This window comes from Mirounga leonina, unplaced genomic scaffold (assembly GCF_011800145.1).
Source record: "Mirounga leonina isolate KUSES-001 unplaced genomic scaffold, KU_Mleo_1.0 Mir_91, whole genome shotgun sequence".
Classification (NCBI taxonomy): domain Eukaryota; kingdom Metazoa; phylum Chordata; class Mammalia; order Carnivora; family Phocidae; genus Mirounga; species Mirounga leonina.
In genome coordinates, this window is record NW_023270839.1 from 3556880 (window position 1) to 3582279 (window position 25400).

The following is a 25400-nucleotide window of genomic DNA, read 5'->3' on the forward strand; positions in this document are numbered from 1 at the left end:
TGGCTTGGTTTCCTGGCCTCAAGAGGTTTTTGGAAGTTCAATCTGAGATTCCTTGTGAAAAAATTCCAGCAAAGGAAACTTTGAGTCTATCTGGCCATTCACTATTCTTGCTACATGTATATAAGTAATCAGGCCTAGTTTATCAAAACTAGAGTTATTTTACAAACAAATTAGTGTTAATTTGGCTATTTCTGGTCAAAATGAAGGTGATTTTAGTGAGAAAAATTATGCGTCAGCCACACATTTTGTGACTATTAGAATCTAGTGCTGTTATTGGCTTTGAGGTTTTGCTATTTGCCTATAAACTGGCTGGATCATGAATTCTTCCAGTTTCCTCCAATATCTGGCTATGGCACTTCAAACTAATGTCCCCAATTTCCAACCCCATCCTTTTGACTTAGAATGATTGAGAACTAAAACTGCCCTTTTTCCTGAAACACTGCCAACTGAAGCTAAAAGCTTGACATAAACTTTAGAGAAATGCCACAATAACTTATGTTCACACAATCTTCTTTGATCCAGTCAAAGTTTACCAGTGTGCCCAAAGACATCATCAGAGACATTCAAACTGTGGACTAGAAAAATCTATCAGATTGCCACTGCCTGCCCTTCTATTTGAAGATGCTTTGGGCCTGACATCTAGAAATCCTGACTGGCAGCTCTCAGGACTGTCACTGGGTTGTTTTTGTTGTTGTTGTTGTTGTTTTTAAAGATTTTTATTTATTTATTTATTTGAGAGAGAGAATGAGCATGAGAAGGGGGAGGTCAGAAGGAGAAGCAGGCTCCCTGCTGAGCAGGGAGTCCGCTGCAGGGCTCGATCCTGGGACTCAAGGATCATGACCTGAACTGAAGGCAGTCGCTTAACCAACTGAGCCAGCCAGGCACCCCTCTCACTGGGTTTTATCTGTCCCAACCGTTACCCTTTGTGTTTCTTTTATTCCCATAGAAATGCCACATATTAATTACCTGACTGCTTACACAATATAGGCCTAACTTTGGGAGACCAGTGGCATCCCTTCCTTCTGAAATGAAACACAACTGTTTAACTGAACTGGCCTATTCTCAACACAGACTGGTCTAATGATATATGGAGCAATGTCTCAATTTAGCTTCTGTACTGTGAAATTTATTGGAAATTTCAAAGGCAGGACTCAAGAGGAGCAGAACTTGTCACCTCATCATAGGTGACTTTAGCATGAGCATTATTTTGAGCTAAAGGCAATCAAAATCCAGCAGATTCAGGAAAAGCTCTTTACATCCACCCCTAACCCAACCTCTTCAAATGCCTAAATGTACACTGGAAAAGGGTCTGTACCAGGAAGAGAGCTGTTGCCAGAGATTCCTTTTTACATAAGAAACTTATCTGAAGAGAGCAACCTTTGTTTTGCAAACATCTCCTCTTACCTTCCTGTAAATGGCCTTCCTGCCTTTTCTATTCCTAGACCCCTACCTCTTTCCTAAACTCAGGATGTTGTGTGTCTCAATTACCTGGCGGCCTATTGTGTCTCATATTTTTATGAGGCTTATGTACATACAAAGTATTTTTTCCTGTTAATCTTACTTCCATTTAATAATTAGACCAGCCAAATAACTTAGAAGGGAAGAAGGGAAAATTTTTCTGCCCCTCTGCTTTTTTTGGAAGATACAGGCCATATCACACAGCTTCTTGCCTTAAGAATCTTATCACTTGGTAAGTAAAATAAAACAATTATAGGTAACTGCCAGTAGGAAGCATTATGTGTCCTAAACAACAGATAGGAAGAGGACTAAGAAGGGTCCATGCAAATGCTAAAATGCTAACGAGGCTCAGATCTCAGGTGGTGGTGATGGACTTAAATAAACTGAACAAGTTTTAAATGAATTAAAATGAATAGGAATCAAGTTGGATTGAATGGATTTAGGAGAGATCCATGAACTAAACCCGTATTCATGGGATCTTTCAATGAGAACATAATACATTTGAATCTCTTTCTTTAGTGGTGTGTGATTAATCTTCCCTTTAAAATAATTACAATAAAACTTTCATTAAAATCATGGATTCTGTTCATCATAGAAGACAACAGCAGAATTATTTGTCCTGTGAATAACTATGTGTAATTTTGGAAACAAGATACAAGGAAAGAGATTCTCTGAGCTGTTAGAAACAAAGGATATCTTTTTCTTTCTTTCTTCTCTTACTTCCATTAACGTTGTCCTTTCTCCTTTAAAGCTATAAGAAATATTCCTGAATACTAATGTGACAAAATCAGATGCAATACCCAAATACCATATTTGCTTAATGATAAATACCTAGTCCTTACTTTTAAGAAAATTTAGACAATTCTGTTTGTCCTGTAGCCTTGGGGTAGTCAGGAAAGTTAGGCACAGTATTTTAATGTTCATTCCTCCTCTTTCGCTGTTAGCTCTCATTAATCCCTAATGCCTGGAACGGCATAAATTTCTTCTACAAAGGAAGCCCACAGGTCGTTTTTATTTGGAGCACTTTTTTTTATATGCGCCACAATATATTCCATTATGTATTACCTCGTCTGAATGCAAAACTGTTTTATATGCAGATTTAAGGTAATGAGCACTCAAGTTTAAAAAATGGTTCTGGTATCCTGTAGCTTCTCAATAATAATATACTCTTACATTCCAACAGAGAAGGATGGATTATGGGTTTTTCAATTTGCATCAGGCATATTAATTGCAGAGTAGGGCTTCCACATAAAATATCAATGTACTGGAACAAACTGTTAATGTACCAGAATATGAACACACTCATTTCTGGAACTTTAAAAGGAATCATCCTTTTTTTTTTTTTTTTTTTCTCTCTCTTTTTTTCTCTCTCTCTCTCTTTTTTTTTTTTTTTTTTGTTGTTGTTGTTTTGTTTCTATACCTCTGGAGATGGTACAGTTTTTTTAGTCAGTTAATGAGAGCTATGTAACCTCTGTTTCTCTGAAAATCCCTAATTAGATTAAGTGCAGTAGGGCTTTTCTAGTCATTCTGCTGGGGAACAACACAACAAGCCATTAGGAAAAGAGAATAATTTAGAGGATCTGGAGCAAACTTATTTTAGAGTTACTTTTAAGAAACATGACATGGAAGATCAACTTTATGCTGTAGTTGGAAAGGCACAGAAACACACTCAACTTTTATTTGCATTCTATTTCTCAACTGTGAAGAAAATACCTAAACTAGTAAAACTGTAATTGGAAGTTTTATAAGTAATTTTCAGCTGAGGTTTTGCACTGTAAGTTTAATTATAGAGAACTGTGTATTATGGTACTTTATTGCATGGAAGTACTTGAATTATGGATTGTCTTGTAGGCATAAAATTATGAATGTCCATTTGAAAAAAATAATTGTACTAAACAAAATCCTTGTGCTTTATCTTTTTAAAAAGGTTTGATAACTAATATAAATTACAGATACAGATTGGTTAGATTAGAACACAGATTTGAATGTTTAAAAGTATGTGTTCTATATTTTATAATGTGGATGTTTTCCTATGCTGAAAAGATAAAGCAGCAGGAAGAAATATTTTGAGGTTTAAACACAGACTACATTTTTTTTCTTGTAGCCTGTATATAATATGCAACTTCTAAGTAATTGATAGATATTCATTGAATAAAATTCTCATCTATTGTATCCTAAATTGTCACTTCTTTTACACTGTTATTTTATTCCATATTCTTTTTGATGCTTAATGAAATTTGTGATTTTATTATGCCCAAACAACAGTAAAATGGGAACCCACTGTTCAAAACTACTCCGAGAAAGACAGTATTTGAGTTTGCATGCCACAGCTATAAGCAAGGAATTATTTCACTAGGGAAGAGAAGAATTACCACCCACATAATCCAACAGGAGACCTGATTCATTTTATGTCTGGAGCAATCCATGCAATGTTACAAACTGAAATGAATTTCCTTTTCAATCTTCAGGTGAAAAAAACAGTGAGAATGCCCTGCTTTCCTTGTCTGATATAAATTTCTCTTCTTACCTCTTAAGAAATCGTGTGTGTTTTGTTTTATTTTGCAATGGTAGCTTTGACCTCATAATGCTATTATAAGGCTAAGTGTGTCATGGGTTAAAAATGAAGGCAAGATAGACTTTCCTCAGCACTAAAACACAATCTAATCTATGGTAAAAGTAATTTTGATACTGTTTAAAGAAATAGCCCTGGGCAACATGAATGGTCCTTTGCTGTAGCGTGCTGGCTGAAAAACAGGCATAGATACATGCTCAGTGAAGAGACCGGGGTGGATCACTAGCATATAAACTATGTCGGCATCTGTTGGATGCTAACATTTTGAGAAATGATGAAAGTGTGTTATTCTCATTTTGTATTACATATGGTGGGTGTATTTTAAACTCAAGGAATTTGATTTCTAGTAAGTAAGCCAAATAAAGTGTTGCGATTGTTTTATTTATGGGCAAATCTTTCAACTGAACTCCTTTTATTTCCTGATGTGTTTTTTCTCCTTGTTTGAAATACCATATAACACAAGATGCTGCCTGTTTTGTATGCCTTTTTATTTTGTGAACAAAGATGGAAAGTAGGTCCAAGTACCTCGTTCAAAAATCTTTTACTTAATTCCATCAGTTGACGAGATAACATCATGTTTTCAGAATTTGCTTTTCTTGGTAAATAGCCCTAAAAAAGATTTAATCCTTATGAGGAATACCATAAATCTTAATTTGATATATTGATTTAAGTTTTTTATGAACTTTTACTATTGAATGAGAATTGCTTTTGGATCATACTACTTTTAGAGGTAGTGATTAAATGCACTTACCCCTCCTCCTGATACATCTACCTTCTATGTCCTCAGATAAAAATCAAATGAAAATTAATCTCACGTTCAAAGTGATGTTAACTGAATTCGGGAATCTTATGATGTCCTTTACTTCCTTTGAAGCATCATTTGGCAACACAAGTACAATTCCAGCATAGCTGCTGATTTTTAGTTGCAGTTTTTATTTTTTAATTCTTGTGGGGAGAGGGATTTAATTTCTCAAACTTCGTTGGTAAATTACATTGATGAATGCATTCTGACAGGAAGCTTTACTGAAATGAAAAGGACTCATGTGTAAGGGTGGGAATAACTATTCTAAGAGCTTTTTCATGGTGCTCGTTGCCAGGGAAACCACTGCTTTGTCTGTACGTGTTTGGAATGGCTGCCTCATTAGAACTCAGGCTCCCAGAGAGTCACTTTGTGGTCCTGATGAAATGAAAGGGATGAACCTATTTTAGTTGATTAACACAAAATTAAGAAAAATCGCATACTTAAAAGACAGATTTCCAAAAGCTAAACATAGAGTATTATGGGGAAACTGTAAAGGTAATATTGATTAGGCCTTTTTAGCCACTTGTGTGACTAGAAGAATACTTTTATTTTTTTTCTTTCCCTTTGCCTATTTACAAATTTATGGAAGAGTAAGCAATGGAATATTATATATTAACAACTGCCAAATAAACATTGGATGTGATAGATCCTGGTAGTTGCACAAATATGTACATATTTCTTTTATTAACAATTCATTTTTTCCTTGCAGTGACTGGTCTATGTCATGGCTACAATATTATCACAGCAGATGGAATTCATTGACTTGGGCATAAAGGTATTGAAAAGCTGTGTTAGAAACCCACATTGGGGTAATATTCATTTTGCTTTAAACAAAGCAGTGTCATACTCAGAAATTATGTGGGTCAATATTAATGGCAAAGAGGGCAATACAACTTTTATGATTGCTCTAAGCTTAAAATATTTAAAAAAAAAGATAACAAGCAGGCATGAAAACTTCTCAAGTTCAAGGAAGCTCAAACTCAACAATCCTACTTCTTCCTGTATCTTATTATGGATCAAATTTCCTTTGGCAATTCATTGGCACTTAAAATTTCTGTGCCTGACTCATGACAAAGAGATGAAGCAGCAGATTTATAGGCTCTTTTCTTTCAAAAACAAGTTATATAAATTTCTTCTTCTGTCATTCTATGAAAGTATACTTAAGGTACTAGAATCTTAAATATTATTATCTAAGGATTTATCCTGAGGGAAAAAAGAGACACAAAATCCAAAGAAAAATTTTGCCCCACCAGATTTTTTAAATCCCTATCATTCAAATAAGTTAGATTTAATCAAATTAACAATATTGATTTTTTTTTCCTGTAATACCATTTCAGGTAGAGTAATGTCAAAATGATCTTCTGAACTTTGCAAGCTTAGCTTTGACAGGCAATTATCGAAAATTTGGTTTTATACATGTTAAACATAAAATGGCTATTAGACATTCAAGAGGAGATGTTTTTAAGGCATCTTTTACAAAGGCAGAATGCACAAGACCTGGTTTTTAATTGAGTGTAGAATGAGAGGAAGGTGGGGATAAATTCAGGGTTTATCATGACTCCCAGGCCTGAGTACAGGTTATTAATGTTATAGTCATTCATTGAGATTGGAACTACTACAGCAATGGTTCTCAATCTTGGCTACCCATGAACATCATCTGGGGAGCTTCTAAAAATACCAATGCCTCGAAATGAATGTAACATTGTGTGTCAACTATACTTCAATTAAAAAAATATACTAATGCCTGAGATACAACATCAGGGATTTTTATTCAATTGCTAAGGGGTTGGATCTAGAATGGTATTTAAAAATTGCTCCCCTGCCAATTCTAATATGAAGCTAGACTTTAGAACCTTGATATTAGAATCATTATGGTGCTTCTTAACCTCACCTGAATATTAGAGGCACCTGAAACTTTTTTTTTTTTACTCCTACAATACACAGGTAGCACCCCAGATTGATTAAATCAACATCTGCAAAAGTGGGTTCCAGATTTTTAAATTTCTCCAGCTGATTCTCATGTGAGTCAGGGTTGAGAGTCTTGACACAAGGAGAAGAGTAGTTCAGGGGAAGGAGCTGTTGCTGGAAAGCAACACTGGATTTGAATGGGTTCTGGGACACCCAGCTGGAAGTACTTAGTAGACACTTGACTATGAATCTGAAGCTATAGAGCACAAGTCTAGATATAAAACGTGGATTACAGAAATATATTTATAATAATGGAACACTGAAGAGAGAAGGGAATCATTCGGACCCTTATAAAGAAAGAAGAAAAGGGCCAAGAGCAAAAGCTCTGGAAACAATGACATTTCAGAGGAAGGAAGAGGACGAAGAGTCAACTAAATACAGAAAAACAAAGGGATTTGGAAAGCTAAGAATCATGTACTCAGGTTATTCATATTCTCTCATCTCCCTCCCTCCCTCTGCCTTTCGCCTTCTCCCCCTCTCCCTCTCTGCTCCTTTCCTTCCTTCTTCATTCCTCTCCCTCTCTCTCACTCCTTTCCTTTGGCTCTCTCATTGGATATTTACTACCTCTTTCCAATCTAACTATTGCTTTCATCATGGATAATATTTAGGTTGATAAACATAAATAATGTGATTTCAAATACTTTGACATATTTTCCCCATACTTCAGAACAGAGAACCAGTCTCTTGGTTTATTAATGTCTTGGATATGACTTCATACAAAACCAACTGAGGGACCCCTGGGTGGCTCAGTTAGTTAAGCTTCTGCCTTTGGCTTAGGTCATGATACTGAGGTCCTGGGATCGAGCCTGAGCAGAAAGCCTGCTTCTCCCTCTTCCCCTCCCCCCCCCCCCCCCCGCTCATGTTCTCTCTCTGTCTCTCTCTCTCTCAAATAAATAAAATATTAAAAAAATTCAAATTTGAAACTTCAGCATTTCATCTACTGAAATAATGGTCTATTTGAAGCAACTTCATACCAGTATTCTCAATGTTTAAATCTCTTATCCTTGTGTCCTATTTTCCCTGATAAGGACAAGTATTGGGTCTCTCCAACCAATCTCTTTTTCTCCTCTTATATCCTGATATCAGAGTAATATTGGAGAAAATGTCATATATTTATGTAGCTTATGGTGCTCTAAATCTCATCTGGTCAGTATGCACTACTTGAAAATTATCTTGATCAGTTACTTTTCCCCATGTAAATTATTCCAAACTTTTACCAATCTGTTCAAATCCCTCACCTTATTGCCACTACTGAAGAAGATAAATATAATCTTAGGGAAAATTGTGGCTATCAGTCAAATTCCCTCAATTTCTTATCCTGATTTCCTTATATCACACATAAAGAAAAACAATAGGATTATAACTACTCACTTCCACACCTTTTTACCAGTCATGGAGGATGAGCTGTTCATCATTTTCTTTTTAGGGATGATTTATGCACCAGTGCCTTGATCTCTGTACTTGCAGTTATTCCATAACCTGATCCTAACCTCATGTATTTTCAACTTCTGTTCAGACACAGTTGGCTCTCTCATATTTTGTATTGTCAAGTCTCTTACTTTCCTCTCTCTGTTTCCTCTCTTTCCATCTACAGTCAAGTTCCTGAAAAGAATACTCTATGCAAGGGTTTTCAAACCTGACTATATATTAGAATCACATGGGGAGCTTTGGGACCATACTGATGCCCAATCCCCTACCCCAGAAATTCTGATTCAGTTGGTCTAGAGTAGAGCACAGGCACTGGTATTTTATTTGTAAACTCCCATGTGATTCTAATGGATGGCCAGATTGGAAACCACTGTTCTACTAACTCAGACTACAGCTGCTTATGCCCCGCTCTTTCACTCCAACTCGTTTCTACTTCAACACCTCCCCTTAAACTATTCTTCTAAAGAACACCAATATCTCCTTCGTTTCAAGTCCAGTTAGCTATTTTCAGTTTTTATATTAGCTTTTCATATGGACCTCTTGTCAAAATTGATGACCCTACTTTTCTTCAAAAGCCTTTGATTTCTATCCCTTGCACTGCTGAAGTGAAATCTTTTTACTTAGCTTCTTGCTGATCTCAGTATCAACAATGTAATACAAAAACAAAACCAAAATGGCTAGAAAGATTTCTTATATTTTGTAAATATTTTAAAAATGAAAATGAAAATGTAAATATTTTAAAAATGAAAATATTTTAAAAATAAAAAAACTGTGTATGCGTTTTATGTGGTAGTGGGTTATTTCCTTAAAGTGGAAGCTTCATTAAGCAGACAGAGTGATTCTTTGTTTAGCAAGTTTAGGGTGATGATAAAATGGTAAGAAATAATACAAATGTTGAAGAAACCATTATAATAGAACTGGAGGAACCCAAATTTAATAAACTGTCTAAAAAAAGGGTTTAGAATATACCACATTTTATTGTTTAAAATCATTGTCCTAAGTTTTTTGTCCAAAAAATAAAAATTTGAATGCAATCAAAAGCATATTGGCAGAAATATTGACAATTTTTTTTAAAGATTTTATTTATTTATTTGACAGAGAGAGAGAGATAGCGAGAGCAGGAACACAAGCAGGGGGAGTGGGAGAGAGAGAAGCAGGCTTCCCACCGAGCAGGGAGCCTGATGTGGGACTCGATCCCAGGACCCTGGGATCATGACCTGAGCCAAAGGCAGACGCTAACGACTGAGCCACCCAGGAGCCCAAAATACTGACAATTTTATAAGACATAGGTTTGAAGGCAGAATTTACATCTAGGAAGACTAATTGGAAGATCATTTTATTAATAAAAATGTTGGGGATAAAGGCCTTAGGTAAAAATCTTGAAAGTAAAAGTGGATAAGAAGAGACAAATGTGAAAGAGGTTAAAGTGATAAGTGGAAGAACTCAGTCATAGATTAAATTTTATAGTGAAGAATAAAGAATAAAGAGAATGAAAACTCAGACTTCAATTTACACTGCGAAGCTATAGCAGTCAGAACAGTATGGCACAAAACTAGACACAAAGATCCATGGAACAGAATAGAGCCCAGGAATAAACCCCCAATTATATGGTCAATTAATCTATGACCACAGAGGCAAGAATATACAGTAGGGAAAAGACAGCTTCTTCAACAAATGATGAAGAAATGGAGAGCTACATGCAAAAGAATAAAACTGGACCACTTTCTTATATTGTACACAAAAAGAAACTCAGAATGGATTAAAGATCTAAATGTGAGATCTGAAACCATAAAGCCTCTAGAAGAAAATAGGCAATAATTTCTTTGACATTGGCTGTTGAAACATTTTTCTAGATATGTCTCCTTAGGCAAGAGAAACAAAAGCAAAACTAAACTATTGGGACTACACCAGAATTCAAAGCATTTGCACAGTGGTGGAAACCATCAACAATGTGACAAGACAACCTACTGAATGGGAAAAAGTATTTGCAAATGATATATCTAATACGGGGTTAATATCTAAAATGTATAAATAACTTATACAACCCATAAATCCCCCCTCCCAAATCCAATTGAAAATTGGCAGAGGACCTGAATAGATGTTTTTCCAAAGACATACAAAATGGCCAACAGACATATGAAAAGATGCTCAATATCACTAATCAGGGAAATGCAAAGCAAAACCACAATGCAATATCACTTCACACTTGTCAGAATGGCTAATATAAAAAACATAAGGAATAACAGGTGTTGGTGAGGATGTGGAGAAAAAGGAACACTTGCACTGTTGGTTAGAATGCAAATTGGTTCAGCCCCTGTGGAAAAGGGATTAGTATGGAAATTGCTCAAAAAATTAAAAATATAATTACCATATGATCTGGTAATTTCACTACTGGGTATTTACCCAAAGAAAATAAAAACACTAATTTGAAAAGATATATGCATCCCCATGTTTATTGCAGCATTATTTAAATAGCCAAGATATGGAATCAACCCAATATGTATATAACATATATATATATAGAGAGAGAGAGAGAGAGAGAGAGAATGGATTATTACTCAGCTGCAAAAAAGAATGAGATCTTGCCATTTGCAACAACATGGATGGACCTAGAGTGCTAATGTGAAATAAGTCAAGCAGAGAAAGACAAATATCATGATTTCATCCATGTGAAATGTAAGAGGCAAAACATTAGAATAAACAAAGAAAAAAAGAGAAACAAACAAACAAAAACAGACTCTTACATACAGAGAACAAGGGGTGGTTGCCAGAGGAGAGGTAGGTGAAGTTGGGACAGTGAAATAAAGGGGATTAAGAGTGCACTTATCTTGATGAGCACTGAGTAATGTATAGAATCGCTGAATCACTATATTTTATTTTATTTATTTATTTTTTAAAAAGATTTTATTTATTTATTTGAGACACAGAGAATGAGAGAGACAGAGGGCACATGAGAGGGGGGAGGGTCAGAGGGAGAAGCAGGCTCCCCGCCGAGCAGGGAGCCCGATGCGGGACTCGATCCCAGGACTCCAGGATCATGACCTGAGCCGAAGGCAGTCGCTTAACCGACTGAGCCACCCAGGCGCCCGAATCACTATATTTTACACCTGAAACTAATATAACACCCTATGATAATTTTTAAAAAATTTAAAAAGAATTTAAAAAGAACTCAATAATAAATTAAATTTTACAGTGAAGAATGATGAAAGAAAAAGGTTTCAAAATATTTAGCCTGAGCGATGGGAAGATTTGTGTAACAAGTGCTACAGGACTGTTGGGGGGGGGAATGATTTGGGATGATGTCCAGTTAAGACAAAATAATTTTGAGCTTAATGGCTGGACATTTCTGTGACTATTGAGAGTCAATTCACTTGTCACTGTGAGGCTGCAATATATGGGAAATGCCGCGACTGAAGATATAGCTTTAAGTGTCATTCATAGAAAAATGGACATTCAAATCTTCAGAGTGGATGAGATTTCTAAAAGGGTAATTATAAATGATGACAGTAAGAATGTTGAGAAATGTCATCATTAAAGGAAGATGCAGGGTGGTATTATGAGAGAACATAGTATCTGAAATCAGACTGAATTGTGTTCATGTTTGGCTTCAGTATGTGCTATGTCATCTCAGACTTTCCTCTCAGCTTCATTTTATTCATCCACAAATTGGGGGTAATATTATCTACTTCACGGGATTATGAGAGTCTGTGTGGGTGTGCATGTGTGTGTATGTTTGAGGAGAGAGAGACAGAGAATACAAATTATTACTGAATAAATATTTCTATTTTGTTGTGGATTACAAATATAAATCAAATAAAAAGTTAAGTCATAGTAGTATAAGGGATTAGAAAGTGCAAGAAAGATGCAGTGTTTTAGAAACCAAAGGAACATAGTTTAACAACAATGGATAAATCATAGGTTGAAAAATCACTAAGAAACATTATTTTTAGAAGAGAAGTGAATAAATCTATTATAATGATAACAGGTTAGTAGCATTCTTTTAATTTGTTAACATCTCAAAATTGAAACATGAAGTACTTGTATGCATATTACTTTACTTACTTTAATATGTAAAAAAAAAGGGAAGCAATTAATATCCAGATTTCTAGAGATGTGTTGTTTTTATTAAAAATCCAAATTTTGATTAGACAAGTGACTCATGAAGGAGATAAAAAAAATAGTGCCAAATGATTGGCCAGGAAAAGGAAGGCTTTCTCTGAGTATGTGTACAGATTTCTCCTCAGCAGCAACTGTTATTTCTTTCTTGTTTTAGTTTCTCATATTTTTGTGTGCATGTACACACACATCTGAATGTGGTCATTATCTTCTTTTTAAAATGGTGTTTGTGTGTGTTTGTGTGTGCATGTGTGTGTGAGAGAGAGAGAGAGCATGTACACATACCTCTCCCTTTCTTTCCCTGTAGTTCTCCACATTTGGGGGCTCATTCCCAAAGGCATATATAGATTTTTTTCTTGTCTGCTCCCTCCTCTTCCTTCTTCAAATTGCCTAATATTTCATTCCATAATATGCCAAAATTTATTTAGCTAGTTCTTTATTGATAGGCACTGAGGGTCATATAATTTCTGTTAAACCTCTGTAAAATGTATTGAGTCTTGTAATTAACAGAAAGCTTTTGTATTCTAATTGGACTTGTGCAAGAAAATTGCATTTTTTTCTAGCTGTGCCCACAAGCTTAAAGCTGAAGAGATTCTAGAACTATCAGGGCATTTCTGGGTTTTCACTTTGCTGAATTCCAATTCAAAAAATGAAGGATTTTTGAACTTAGTATATGCTAAAACTTTCAAATTCAGTATAGCAACACAGAAGTTACATTGGGAGACTTACTAGAATCTTTTTGGAGGGGTTTGGCAGTAAAAAGCCACCACCACCAACAACAAAAATAAAAACCCTGATATATGGAATCCCCTATGGCTGACCAAATTACACTTGTATCTTTTGCATAGTAAAGCATTTCAAAGCCATGTGTACAGTGGATATGCTTGTATCGTCACATAGGAGGGCAGTATATTAAGGCAGATGAAGACCCCATGAGTTGGGGGTCTGGTCTGTTTTTTTAAGTTTTAGTTTGTGTATGAAAAGATTATGACTTACTTATCTCTGACTCCAACATTTAAGGATCTCAAATATGAGCAAATAATTGCATAAGTCTCTGTTTTCAGCAATTTGAGACATAGAGGGTCACAGGATTGACAGAGAATGATTTGGATTTATATAATTTACAGATTTGGCTTCCAAAATATTGATAATTAGTTGATTATAGTTTCATCTTTCTATCTTCAGAAGAACAGATTATTATTCTTTTGGGGGGAAGTGGTAATTACAGATTTGAATTAAGTTGAATGAAGTTAAAGAGAAACTGCAGTGTCAGATTCCCTGCCAGGGAAGAATTACATTTACACAAGTAGAAAGTTCTTTGCAATTCCCACTAAGCTATAACATATTTCTAGTTGTGTTTGTAGATTTGCATCACTCTGAAAATAGCCACTTCCTAGGTCCTCATTTTCCGTATAAAAACAATGTTTCCTGGGAGTAAATTTCTTCCTGAGATTCAATTTCTGAATATTCACAAGGTGAAAAACGTGTTCACCTCTTTTCAAATGGAAATCCTCTGAACTGCAATTGGGTGGCTATTTCATAGACTGTACCTCAAACAAAACATATCACTTTTAAATGATATGTTGTAAAAAGACCTGAAGTTTGTGTGAACACGTGTATGTGGTGTGTGTCAGTGTTGCCTGGAAGCTATATGAATGGCTAAATATAAAACTTAAAACCACATGCATATATAACATGACTTTTGAATAATTAAAAATGAGATTGTATCTTCACTGGAAATAATACAGAGCAAATTTTTAAAAATTTTAGAATTTTTATACCTGATAATTTCTACCATTGTCTCTGTTGTTTCAGGAGAGCTTCTAAAAACTACAAGTAGCTGCAAATATGTTAGAATTTTTATTTCCATGTTGACATTTGAATGTTGCCTAATTTATATATTTCCCAGTAGGACTTATATTAAATCAAGACTTGTTTTTTAACAACAAATACATCCTTAAAGATACCAAGGTATTAAATTATCACCATTATTTATAACATAAACACATTTTAAACAACCTCATTGTGCACTACAAAGAGAATAAGTAAATAGTGATACATCCATGCTACAAACCATTGAAAATAATGACATACATGGATCTATATATGCTGACACAGAAGGAGTATCTGATAAATTGATAAATTGTTTCTTTGACTGAATTTCATTCTATTTGTATAAATAAATTAATATACCTGCAGAACTATAGCATTATGCAACTCTAGCAGGTATATAATTCAGTAATGCTATTATGTATGCATTATAGACATTTCTGCATACAATTGCACAGTGAAGAGAAATTGTTACCATTTAAAAATGTATACATATGTTTATATTTATGTAGAAAAATTTATGGTAGTAAAAACTGCAAATTAGCAACCGTGGAAATCCTCATAGGTAGGATGGTGGAAAAGGTAGAGGTGAGCTTAATTTTGCTTTTCATTTTGCTTTTCATTTTGCTTTACACCTTTGTATTGCTTGTATTTTTCAACTTGATTTGCATTACCTCCATAATATTTTTCTTAAAAATATAACTATAATTGGGATTCTACTTTGTGAATTGTCTCTTTAACTCATGTCCTTTCTCCTTAATGATCAGTTTCTGCACTGACTTTGCAATAATATCAGAATCCCACCAGTTAAAGAAACCAAAAAATAAAAAGAAGCAAAATAAGGAAGTAAGCAAACTAAAACCAAACCTTCTCTTAAGGACATCACCTTTTATGCAGGCCTCTCCCGCTCCCGAAGATGTTTAACTTAAATAATCAACTCCAAACTCTGCGCTGTCCCACAAAGATACCGTTTTACATTCCTTCTAAATTACTAGCCTGATTCAGGCTACTAGTATCTTCTTGCTTGGATATAGTTAGTAGCTTCTACACTGGTTTTTCTGGCTCTAATTTCTTACCCTAGCAGTCACCCCATACATTGTCATGGCGTTTGCTTCCTAAGGCATAGATGAAATCATGTTGCTTTACCCATCAAAATATCTGTGGGCTCCACAGAATAAGTTTCAAATTTCTAGGCATAACATCAAGGACCCTTCTTGTCCTGGTACCAGATTGCCTATTAGCATCACTTTAAACTACAACTTTCCAATCACTCTGAAACTTCCATGAATATAATATGCTATTTCATACTTCTGGTCTTTTTACTATGTCATTTACTTCTTTTATTCTCCTCATCCTTTAAAGTTCACCACAAATATCACTCTTTCGAGAAAAACGGTTTATTTTATCTGACCATGGAATTAAATACTCTTGTTCTCCCAGAATACTATGCTTGATCTATAATAGAGATCTTATTTCATCTGTATTTACCTTACTTGATTTTTTATTTGTTTTGTCTTCACTGAATAATTAGTTTCTTGAAATCAGGACCTACCTTCAATTGATCAATGAATTCTCAGGATTCCTAATAAAAGTGTGTTCAATGAATTTGTTTGCCTTGCTTTTAGCCAAATATATTTGGAATTCCTTTAGCCATATGCTTATTAGGCAACACTGTTGATGAGGTTGCTACATATGGTCATGGCTAAGCAAATATAAGTGTCATCTTAATTTTATTAAAAAATAAGTATAGGGCGCCTGGGTGGCTCAGTTGGTTAAGCGACTGCCTTCGGCTCAGGTCATGATCCTGGAGTCCCGGGATTGAGTCCCGCATCGGGCTCCCTGGTCGGCAGGGAGTCTGCTTCGTCCTCTGACCCTCCCCGTTTGTGTTCCCTCTCTCGCTGTGTCTTTCTCTGTCAAATAAATAAATAAAATCTTAAAAAATTAAAAATAAAAAAAAAATAAGTATACGTCCTATCTATTTGTTTCAATACATTTGGTATACTATATTTACAACTATTTGTGGGTCTGCATCATTGTCTTATTGATGTTCTAAAGATGTGCTCTTCAGTAAAATAGCCGTTAGACACATGCACCTATTTACATTTATATTTAGTCAAAATTAAATGAAATAAAAAATGGCCTTCCACAGTGCTAGCCATATTTAAAAGGCTGTTTCTATATTATAGACATTTCCATCGTCACAGACTTTTTGATTAAGTTGCTGCTCCAAAGTTTAAACTCAAAATAGAAATTATCTATATGCTTAATTGGTGACATCCTGATAGAGAAACGTCATACTTTACAACTGAATCTTAGCATTGCTTTGACCTAAGTTGTATATATCTACACCACTAGCTTACTAAGCAACTGATACAGGGACTCATAAAATTTCTTCAAAACTTCAAAATTTACCCTCAGTCAACCCTCTGTTGATTGCATATATCCCTTTACACATCTGGGTCACATGGACCACACCCATCAGCTACTTTGTGAAAAGGAGGGATGGACTATGCACACTTGTGGAATGCATATAAATAAACAAAAGTTCAATAGAAGAAGACCTAAACACTTTGTTGGCCAATTTAGTGAAATAATGTCAACAAAGGGACCAAGAGAGAAGGCTTATGCAGTTGTAAATTTAGGGTGCAGAATATAAAAGTCCACTTGTTCTCATCTCTAGTGCAGAAATGCCCCACCCTTACACAAAGGTCCCACACAATATCATGTTTTTTTTTTTTTTTAAGATTTTATTTATTTATTTGAGACAGAGAGAATGAGAGACAGAGAGCATGAGAGGGAGGAGGGTCAGAGGGAGAAGCAGACTCCCTGCAGAGCAGGGAGCCTGATGCGGGACTCGATCCCAGGACTCCAGGATCATGACCTGAGCCGAAGGCAGTCGCCCAACCAACTGAGCCACCCAGGCGCCCCCAATATCATGTTTTTAAGCCTTTATGTAATGGCATTGACTTCACTTACTGTCCTCATCCTTCAAGACTTAATTTGAACTATTTTCCCCCTATTTTTCTCCACTCCGGTTGAGAAGTCTCTAAGTACAGAAAGAAAGGCAAAAAGAAAATTCCTCTACTTGGGATGAGGACTTGCCTCTTTTTGATACAGTGTGTTGGATCCTTTAATAATAGCCTTTTTAATGCAGACTAGATACATATTTGATCATCTAACATAGAAGTTGGAACTTTGGCATCTGCTTGACAAGCACCACTTTGCTGATTCCACTTCACACCTATAAAAGAACTTGCTGCCCTTTTTGTTAACTAGATAAGCTATATTTTTCACTTTGAAAAGACACACCCCTGATGCTTTGATGGTGAGAGACTGCTTCACCACATTCCTTCTCTGTTATTAAGGTACTGTAGTTTTGATTTCATAATTTTTAACAGGTTCATTTAACAATGGAGTGAACAAAAGTCTAACAAAGGATCAAACTGTTATTACTGGGGACACAATAACCTCTACCAACTGATCTTCAGTAATGGAGGGACTCCTCAGTAGGAAGAAGACTTTCATGTTGACACTTTCTGGATAGAGAACTCTTTGCACACACAATCAGTGAAGTATCAGATATACAGAGTAAAATGAAAAAAAAAAAGCCTTAGCAAGCTAAAGAATTAAGTACTACTGTTAGCTTCTTTCAAAAGTGGCATTACTAATAAATCATTACTAACAAATGAGGTAGGGGAAGATTATCTCCTTAAAATTTTAGACAAATCAATTTCCACAAGAATATTTGAAAAATATTCATCCCACAAAATTAATTTTCATGAATTACACTTACCAATTTCTTCTTTGTAATTCTCTTTTTGCATGAACAGTGTTTCCTTTAGTGTATTATGTAAAATGCCAGGTATATGGAAAGCACTGTTGAATTGATTTGAGAATAAGATATTCATTTAATATACACGTATTAATGCTAACCACCACTGCCACAACAAAAACCCACACTGCCTTTTCTCTGCTTAGACAGACCAATAACTTCTGTCTTATACTTGCTTTTATATGACTATTCAAATATATCTATATTCTGCATAACTGAAAAACTTAATTTTAATCAGGGAACCAAGTAAACATATTCCCTATCATTTTAAGCCTCTTTATTTTCCTATCATTTTTTTTCTACATTCATGATTTTGTAAGTTACCATAACAGGAACGAACACTCACAAGATTTCTCTGGGCAAAGTCTAAAGATCACTATGTTAGGATTGCTAAACAAATGTATTCACACGCATTTTCATGGCTGAATTTTTATTAAACAAGTTCAGTGTTTACTTTTTCCTTGCTTATGTGAAAACTGTTATAGGATTTTTCTGAAAATAACATCATCCAGATAAAAATGTTGAAAATATCCCCAAACACGTAAGACTCATAAAGAGTGAAGGAAGCAAGCGTGCCAACTAATCTAGTTCACCATTCTCATAAAGGGCAATGGTGGCACCTTAGAGCCAGTACATCTATTCATTTTCATGGTAATAAAACCATTCCTGAAAGTGACTTTGTCCAGAGTAAATGGCTCTGTGTTATAACATGATGTACTTCAGAGGTGAGTTGTCATAGATCACCAAGTAATGTGGCCATCTTACACCTTAATAAAAAGTTCTCTGTTCATTCAAGTATCTTTTTGCAAACTGAGACTGTATTATCACATTTCAAAAATTTAGCCCACTGTTTCAATAGAAAGAGGCATAATATAAATGCTATCATGGCCAATGAATGGAAAGGGATGCAGAGGAAATAAGTAGGAACTTCCCAGTTCTCTCTCACACACACACAAGTTAAATTTTTGCATGTAAACAGCAAACAAAGCTGACATGCTATAAAAGATAAATTCTGACATGAAGATTATTGGTTGAAAGTGAAAATTATGAAAATGATAGTATGTATCAGTGGATATTATTTGCTCGTTTTAGAAGATATAGTTTTTAAAAAGTATACTGAATTATAAAAACTAAAAGTGCATTTATTTTGTCAATTACATCTCCCTCATTAAGCTGAGTCACTGAAGTACAAAAGGAATTGATTTTGTTTTTAACATATGCTTATAAACGAATTCCTATATGGATCACAAATGTTATGTAGACTGATGTTTAACATAAATATATTAAAGAATTGCATTTGCTGATTATAATTATATAGAAGGGTTATGCAGTTGTATTCTCAAGCATATTTTATTATAAATCATAATCACCCATTCCACCAGAAATTAATGAGAAAGAGCAAATAACTACAAAGGGAAGGACGAAGAAAGAGACCGTAAGGGAAAGGCAGTAGTAATATTCCTAGTTCCTGCATTAAATTTTTAATTCTGCTCTTACTGCTGGCTTAAAACAATGGGAGTCTGTACACTTGCAGTCTGAGTCTACTGTTAGCCTGTCTTGGCTTGGATTTAAAAAGAGGCAAGGACAGAAAAATCATTCGCTGGCATGAGAATGCTTCTGATAAGGTTAAAGTTTTACCACATTGTTTCCAATATGTAATTCTCATTGCTAACTGAAACACAGTGCTAACTCAGCTCAATATTTGTAGGTGATTCAGAGACTAGGCTAGTATAGTTGTGCAGAGGGGATTAAGAACAGCCGCTCCTCTTCCTCTTCCACCAGCATGTACAGGAGAGACCAGGAGAAGGCCATTACTCTAGTCCTCAATCACATTTCTCTTGTATAAATTATCTGGAGCAGACTAGTGGCCTGCATAGACCTACACTGATAGCTTTTCTCGTCTAAAAGTAGTTTATGTTAAAGAGTTAGAAAACGATCTTTGTGTTGATTTGGTTCAAATGCTCATACATTTCAAGATTTCTTAATATAAAGAATTCTTCACAAATGGTCACAACAATATTCTCTAATTACACTGAATACTGTAAAGGTGCCTAATATTTTACCATTGGACAGTCCCAATGATTGTATGATTTTAATATATTCATAATTAAAACTTTTCAAATTGTTTTAGGTTTGCTATCTGAAACAATACTGCTAAAATACTGCTTCTATTTTTAACAAGTCTAACAATCTTTTAGATATTTGGAGATTGTTAAGTTTTGTGGTTGATCTTGGTAGCTGTGGTTATGCTACCCCACTTGCTTCTTCACCTGGCATTTCTTTTAAGATTTCTTTTGGAGATCATATATCAATGCCAGGTGGTATAGACCAGGTTTTCTCAACCTCAGCACTATTTGTATTTCAGGCCAGAAATTACTTGTTGCTGGAGGATGTCCTGCATTTGATAAAATGTTTAGCAGCATCCCTGGTCTCTATACACTAGATTCCAATGGCACCCCTTGCACATTTGTGACACCAGATATTTCTCTGGATATTGCCAAATGTCCCCTGACAGGGTAATCAAAGAACATTCTTCCCCATATCCATGCAAAATAATTCCCTGTCAACAAGGAAATTAATGGAGAAGCCTATTTGAGTCAACAATGACTGCGATAGACACCATCAGTTGCCTCTCCAATCAATTCTTTTTTTCTATTAAGAGAAGCCTGATTGTGTTTGTGGTGGTGTGAAAATGTCAAAAAAAACCAAAAAAACCAAAACACTTCCCAATCACCTAGGCAGTTAGGAGGAGACCTGATGTCGTTGTGACAAATGAAAAGCAAATAAAAGATACTAGGTGATACTTCTGGGAAAGTTCTTTAAAAGGAAATAGAATTATCCAGCATAGATTGCCCTTTGTCCCTCTGTCTTCTTATTGCCTAGGCTATAGATGCAATGTTAAGTGATGTAAACTGAGGACTAAGTAAGACTCTAAGAATACTGGAGTGAGAAGATTTCAAGAGTCTTGGTTCTCAATCATGTCCTTGCTCATCCTTGCACCAGTCCTGGACTAGCAATTCCAAACATCTTTTCAGGGGTAAAACAATGAAGAAGGGAAGCTTTTTTTTTAATCCACTAGTTTTATTCTGTTTTTTTTTTTTTTAATAAGGGAATTTATATTAATACAATCTCTAACTAATAGCAATAGCTTTGCTTTAGGAAAAAATAAAACAGATGTCTATAATATAAATATCCGAAGTTTCTTCTCATGTTCAAGCTGTTTTCATATGTGCTCTCTCTTTTTTTTTTAACAGGCATTCCAAATTTATTATGTTTCAACTACAATGAACAAGGCATCCTACTCGGTCCTAGATATAAACATAGAAAAAGAACAATATATTCCCATAGAGGGTTTCTCAGGATAGGGACAACAAAATACAGGACTATTAGTGTTTTCTTCTAATCATGTGTAAATGATCAGAAGAGTAGAAAAATATTAGACAAGATAGGAGACAAACTTCAATAAGAAAGAAGAAAGTAATAATACAATGTCAATGTTGAATCATTCAAAATGTATGATAAGGGTAAGAGTGGCTATTTCTGAAAAATTTAGAATTTTTTATTCATCATTTCACTATTATATATAAGAGGACAGAAAATGAAATCTGATTTTTAAATATCCAAACCCTTTCTGTTGGCTATCTAACATATTTGTCTTTATCTGTATTTCAAGACCAGCGTATTTTCAAATGCTATTAGACTCAAATTTTTTTTTAGAGTTTTTTTTTTTTAATTTTATTTTATTATGTTATGTTAGTCACCATACAGTACATCATTAGTTTTTGATGTAGTGTTCCATGATTCATTGTTTGCGTATAACACCCAGTGCTCCAGGCAGAATGTGCCCTCTTTAATACCCATCACCAGGCTAACCCATCCCCCCACCCCCCTCCCCTCTAAAACCCTGTTTGTTTCTCAGAGTCCATCGTCTCTCATGGTTCGTCTCCCCCTCTGATTTCCCCCCCTTCATTTTTCCCTTCCTACTATCTTCTTCTTCTTCTTTTTTTTTAACATATAATGTATTATTTGTTTCAGGGGTACAGGTCTGTGATTCATCAGTCTTACACAACAGCGCTCACCATAGCACATACCCTCCCCAGTGTCTATCACCCAGCCACCCCATCCCTCCCACCTCCCACCACTCCAGCAACCCTCAGTTTGTTTCCTGAGATTAAGAATTCCTCATATCAGTGAGATTATATTATACTTTAGACTCAATTTTTTTGTGTGTTTGTTTCATGATATATAATATCTTTCATCCAAAGACCTTTATTGAGAAACAAAACAAATTGTTTTCCACACATACACCCTTAGGAACAAGCTTTCTGTTAAAGAATCCCCTGCCACACGTGTGGATGTGCTCCTGTCTTCCTTGTGCACACCTCCAGGCTTACTGATTGCATTCCTCTCCCTCCCATCAGTAGATTTGCTTCATGAGCACTAGACTGTGTCATTAGTTATGACTCATCAGTTGTGGTATAATAATATCAATTTCTGCCAATGTCTCTGTCCTCATTTAAATATAAAGTTTTCTTCTATTGCCAAGCTATCAAATATGTTTTATTCATTGAGTCTTGTAATAAAAGGTGAAACAGCACAGTCTGCACTCAGCTGCAAGATTTAAAAAAGAAAAAAAGGTTGTAACATTCAAATTATTGTGTATGTTTTTCTAATGTATCTCTTTATTTCTGAAAAATCTAACAACTATGCAGTCACATATATACACACGTGTACATATATGTGTATGTGTGTGTATGTATATCTATCTATTTATATATATATATGATTACAGTTAGTAATCTGAGTGAATACTTATGAAAGAAATCAGGGAATTCTCAATCTATCAATTTCTTTTAACCAACTGGCCAGCCCCCTTTGAATTTATACAGAATGTAAAGATCCTGATGATTCTCTCAATTGGTAATGCCTGAATATCAACCTGCTGAAAAAAAAAGACTCTCCAACTTTCTGAACCTGAAAGTCCAATATACTCAATACTGCTCATGGAATTTCTTTACTTGTAATGAAATATAATGACAGATAAACATACATTCTTGGTTTTGTTTATAATTTTCTTTACTCTTATCCACTCAGAACCACCATTTGGGTTTATTATATTTTCTGTTGATTTTTTTTTTAAAGATTTTATTTATTTATTTATTTGAGAGAGAGAGAGAGCACATGAGAGGGGGGGAGGGTCAGAGGGAGAAGCAGACTCCTCGCCGAGCAGGGAGCCCGATGCGGGACTCAATCCCGGGACTCCAGGATCATGACCTGAGCCGAAGGCAGTTGCTTAACCAACTGAGCCACCCAGGCACCCCTATTTTCTGTTGATTTTTAAAAAGATTTTATTAGTACCATTTCCCTTTATTGTTGTTTTAGTGTTGAACTACAATGGCTCAGGGGTCTGTGCTATATACATAAATAATACATCTCAGTTACCACAAAAACCCACAGTAGTGGCAGAAAATAAAAAACAACTGAATACTAAAATCACCCAAAGAAAGTAAAAAATCTATATATAACTTTGACTCCCCCCCAAACTTAACTAATAATACCCTGTTGACAGAAGCCTTAGCAATAATATGAGCAGTCAATTAACACATATGTTATGTTTTATGAATTATATACTGTATTCTTATACTAAAGTAAGCTAGAGAAAAGGAAATGTTATTTAGAAAAACATATGGGGGCGCCTGGGTGGCTCAGTCGGTTAAGCGACTGCCTTCGGCTCAGGTCATGATCCTGGAGTCCCGGGATCGAGTCCCACATCGGGCTCCCTGCTCAGCAGGGAGTCTCCTTCTCCCTCTGACCCTCCCCCCTCTCATGTGCTCTCTCTCTCATTCTCTCTCTCAAATAAATAAATAAAAATCTTTAAAAAAAAAAAAGAAAAACATATGGAGGAGAAAATACATTTACAGTACTGTACCGTATTTGTCAAAAACAATCTGCATGTAAGTGAACCTGTGAAGTTGAAACCCGTGTTGTTCAAGGGTTAGCTGTATATCAGTTTGAAAAGACAGAAGTACAATTGGGTTATAACAGTCTGATTATAATTCCAATTAAAATTATATGTTGATACTTCTCAATATCATTACTAATAATTCTCTGATATCTTGGATACATCTCAGAACTTATATTTCTACATAACAAAAATAGAAAGAATTCAGGAAATTAAAATTGGTGAAAATTAACAGAGCAATGATACAATGTTTTCATAAAAACAAACCAGTCTTTGTGATGTCACTCAGTGCAACTTCATTTTTGTCTTTCATGGTTCTATAAAATTTTTTCAAGAAAGATTCCCTAGGGGTGCCTGGGTGGCTCAGTTGGTTAAGCATCCAACAGTGCTCAGGTCATGATCTCAGGGTTCTGGGATCAAGGCCTGCATCGATGCTAAGCAGGGAGTCTGTTTCTCCCTCTCCCTCTACGCCCCGCCCCATGCACGTGCACACACTCTTTCTCTCTCAAATAAATAAAATCTTAAAAAAAAAAAAAGTTTCCCTAATCTACTAGATGAAAATCCTAACAGTCCTCTAATTTCAATTTTTTTTTTTTTTTAATTTTACCCTCTTGGGGTGCCTGGGTGGCTCAGTCGGTTGAGGGTCTGTCTTCAGCTCGGGTGGTGATCCCAGGGTCCTGGGATCTGGCCCCGCATTGGACTTCCTGCTCAGTGGAGAACCTGCTTCTCCCTCTCCTTCTGCTGCGCCCCCTGGTTGTGCATTCTCTCTCTCTCTGTGTCAAATAAATAAAATCTTAAAAATAAATAAATAATAATAAATAAATAAATTTTACCCTCTTTATTTTCTTGTTCTTGAATTACCTTTTTCTTTAAACAATCATAAACTAACTCTAGATTTAACTCTCTACTTGAGAAAAACTGTATTAAAAATATATATGGGGGTGAAAAACATACCAAGCCATTAAAGATTGTAGGGTTGAAATACTGTAGAAAAGGTCACTTCAGAGAGGAGATAAGCACTGTTGATTATCCTTTGCCTCTTGAAGGATTTTCCCATCTATAAATGTCTATTGATAGGCTGAGAAACTAAGCAGAATGTTGATAGTCATATAGTGCTGAGAGGGATAAAAAATATGGTTCAGAACTCACACGAGGAAGGCCCCTTTTATTTATTTATTTATTTATTTATTTATTTATTTATTTATTTATTTGACAGAGAGAGACACAGCAAGAGAGGGAACACAAGCAGGGGGAGGGGGAGAGGGAGAAGCAGGCTTCCCACGGAGCAGGGAGCCCGATGCGGGGCTCGATCCCAGGACCCTGGGCTCATGACCTGAGCTGAAGGCAGCCGCTTAACCGACTGAGCCACTCAGGTGCCCCGAAGGCCCCTTTTAAAACATTTAAGTGTTTTGTCAGAAAACACCAAAGACCT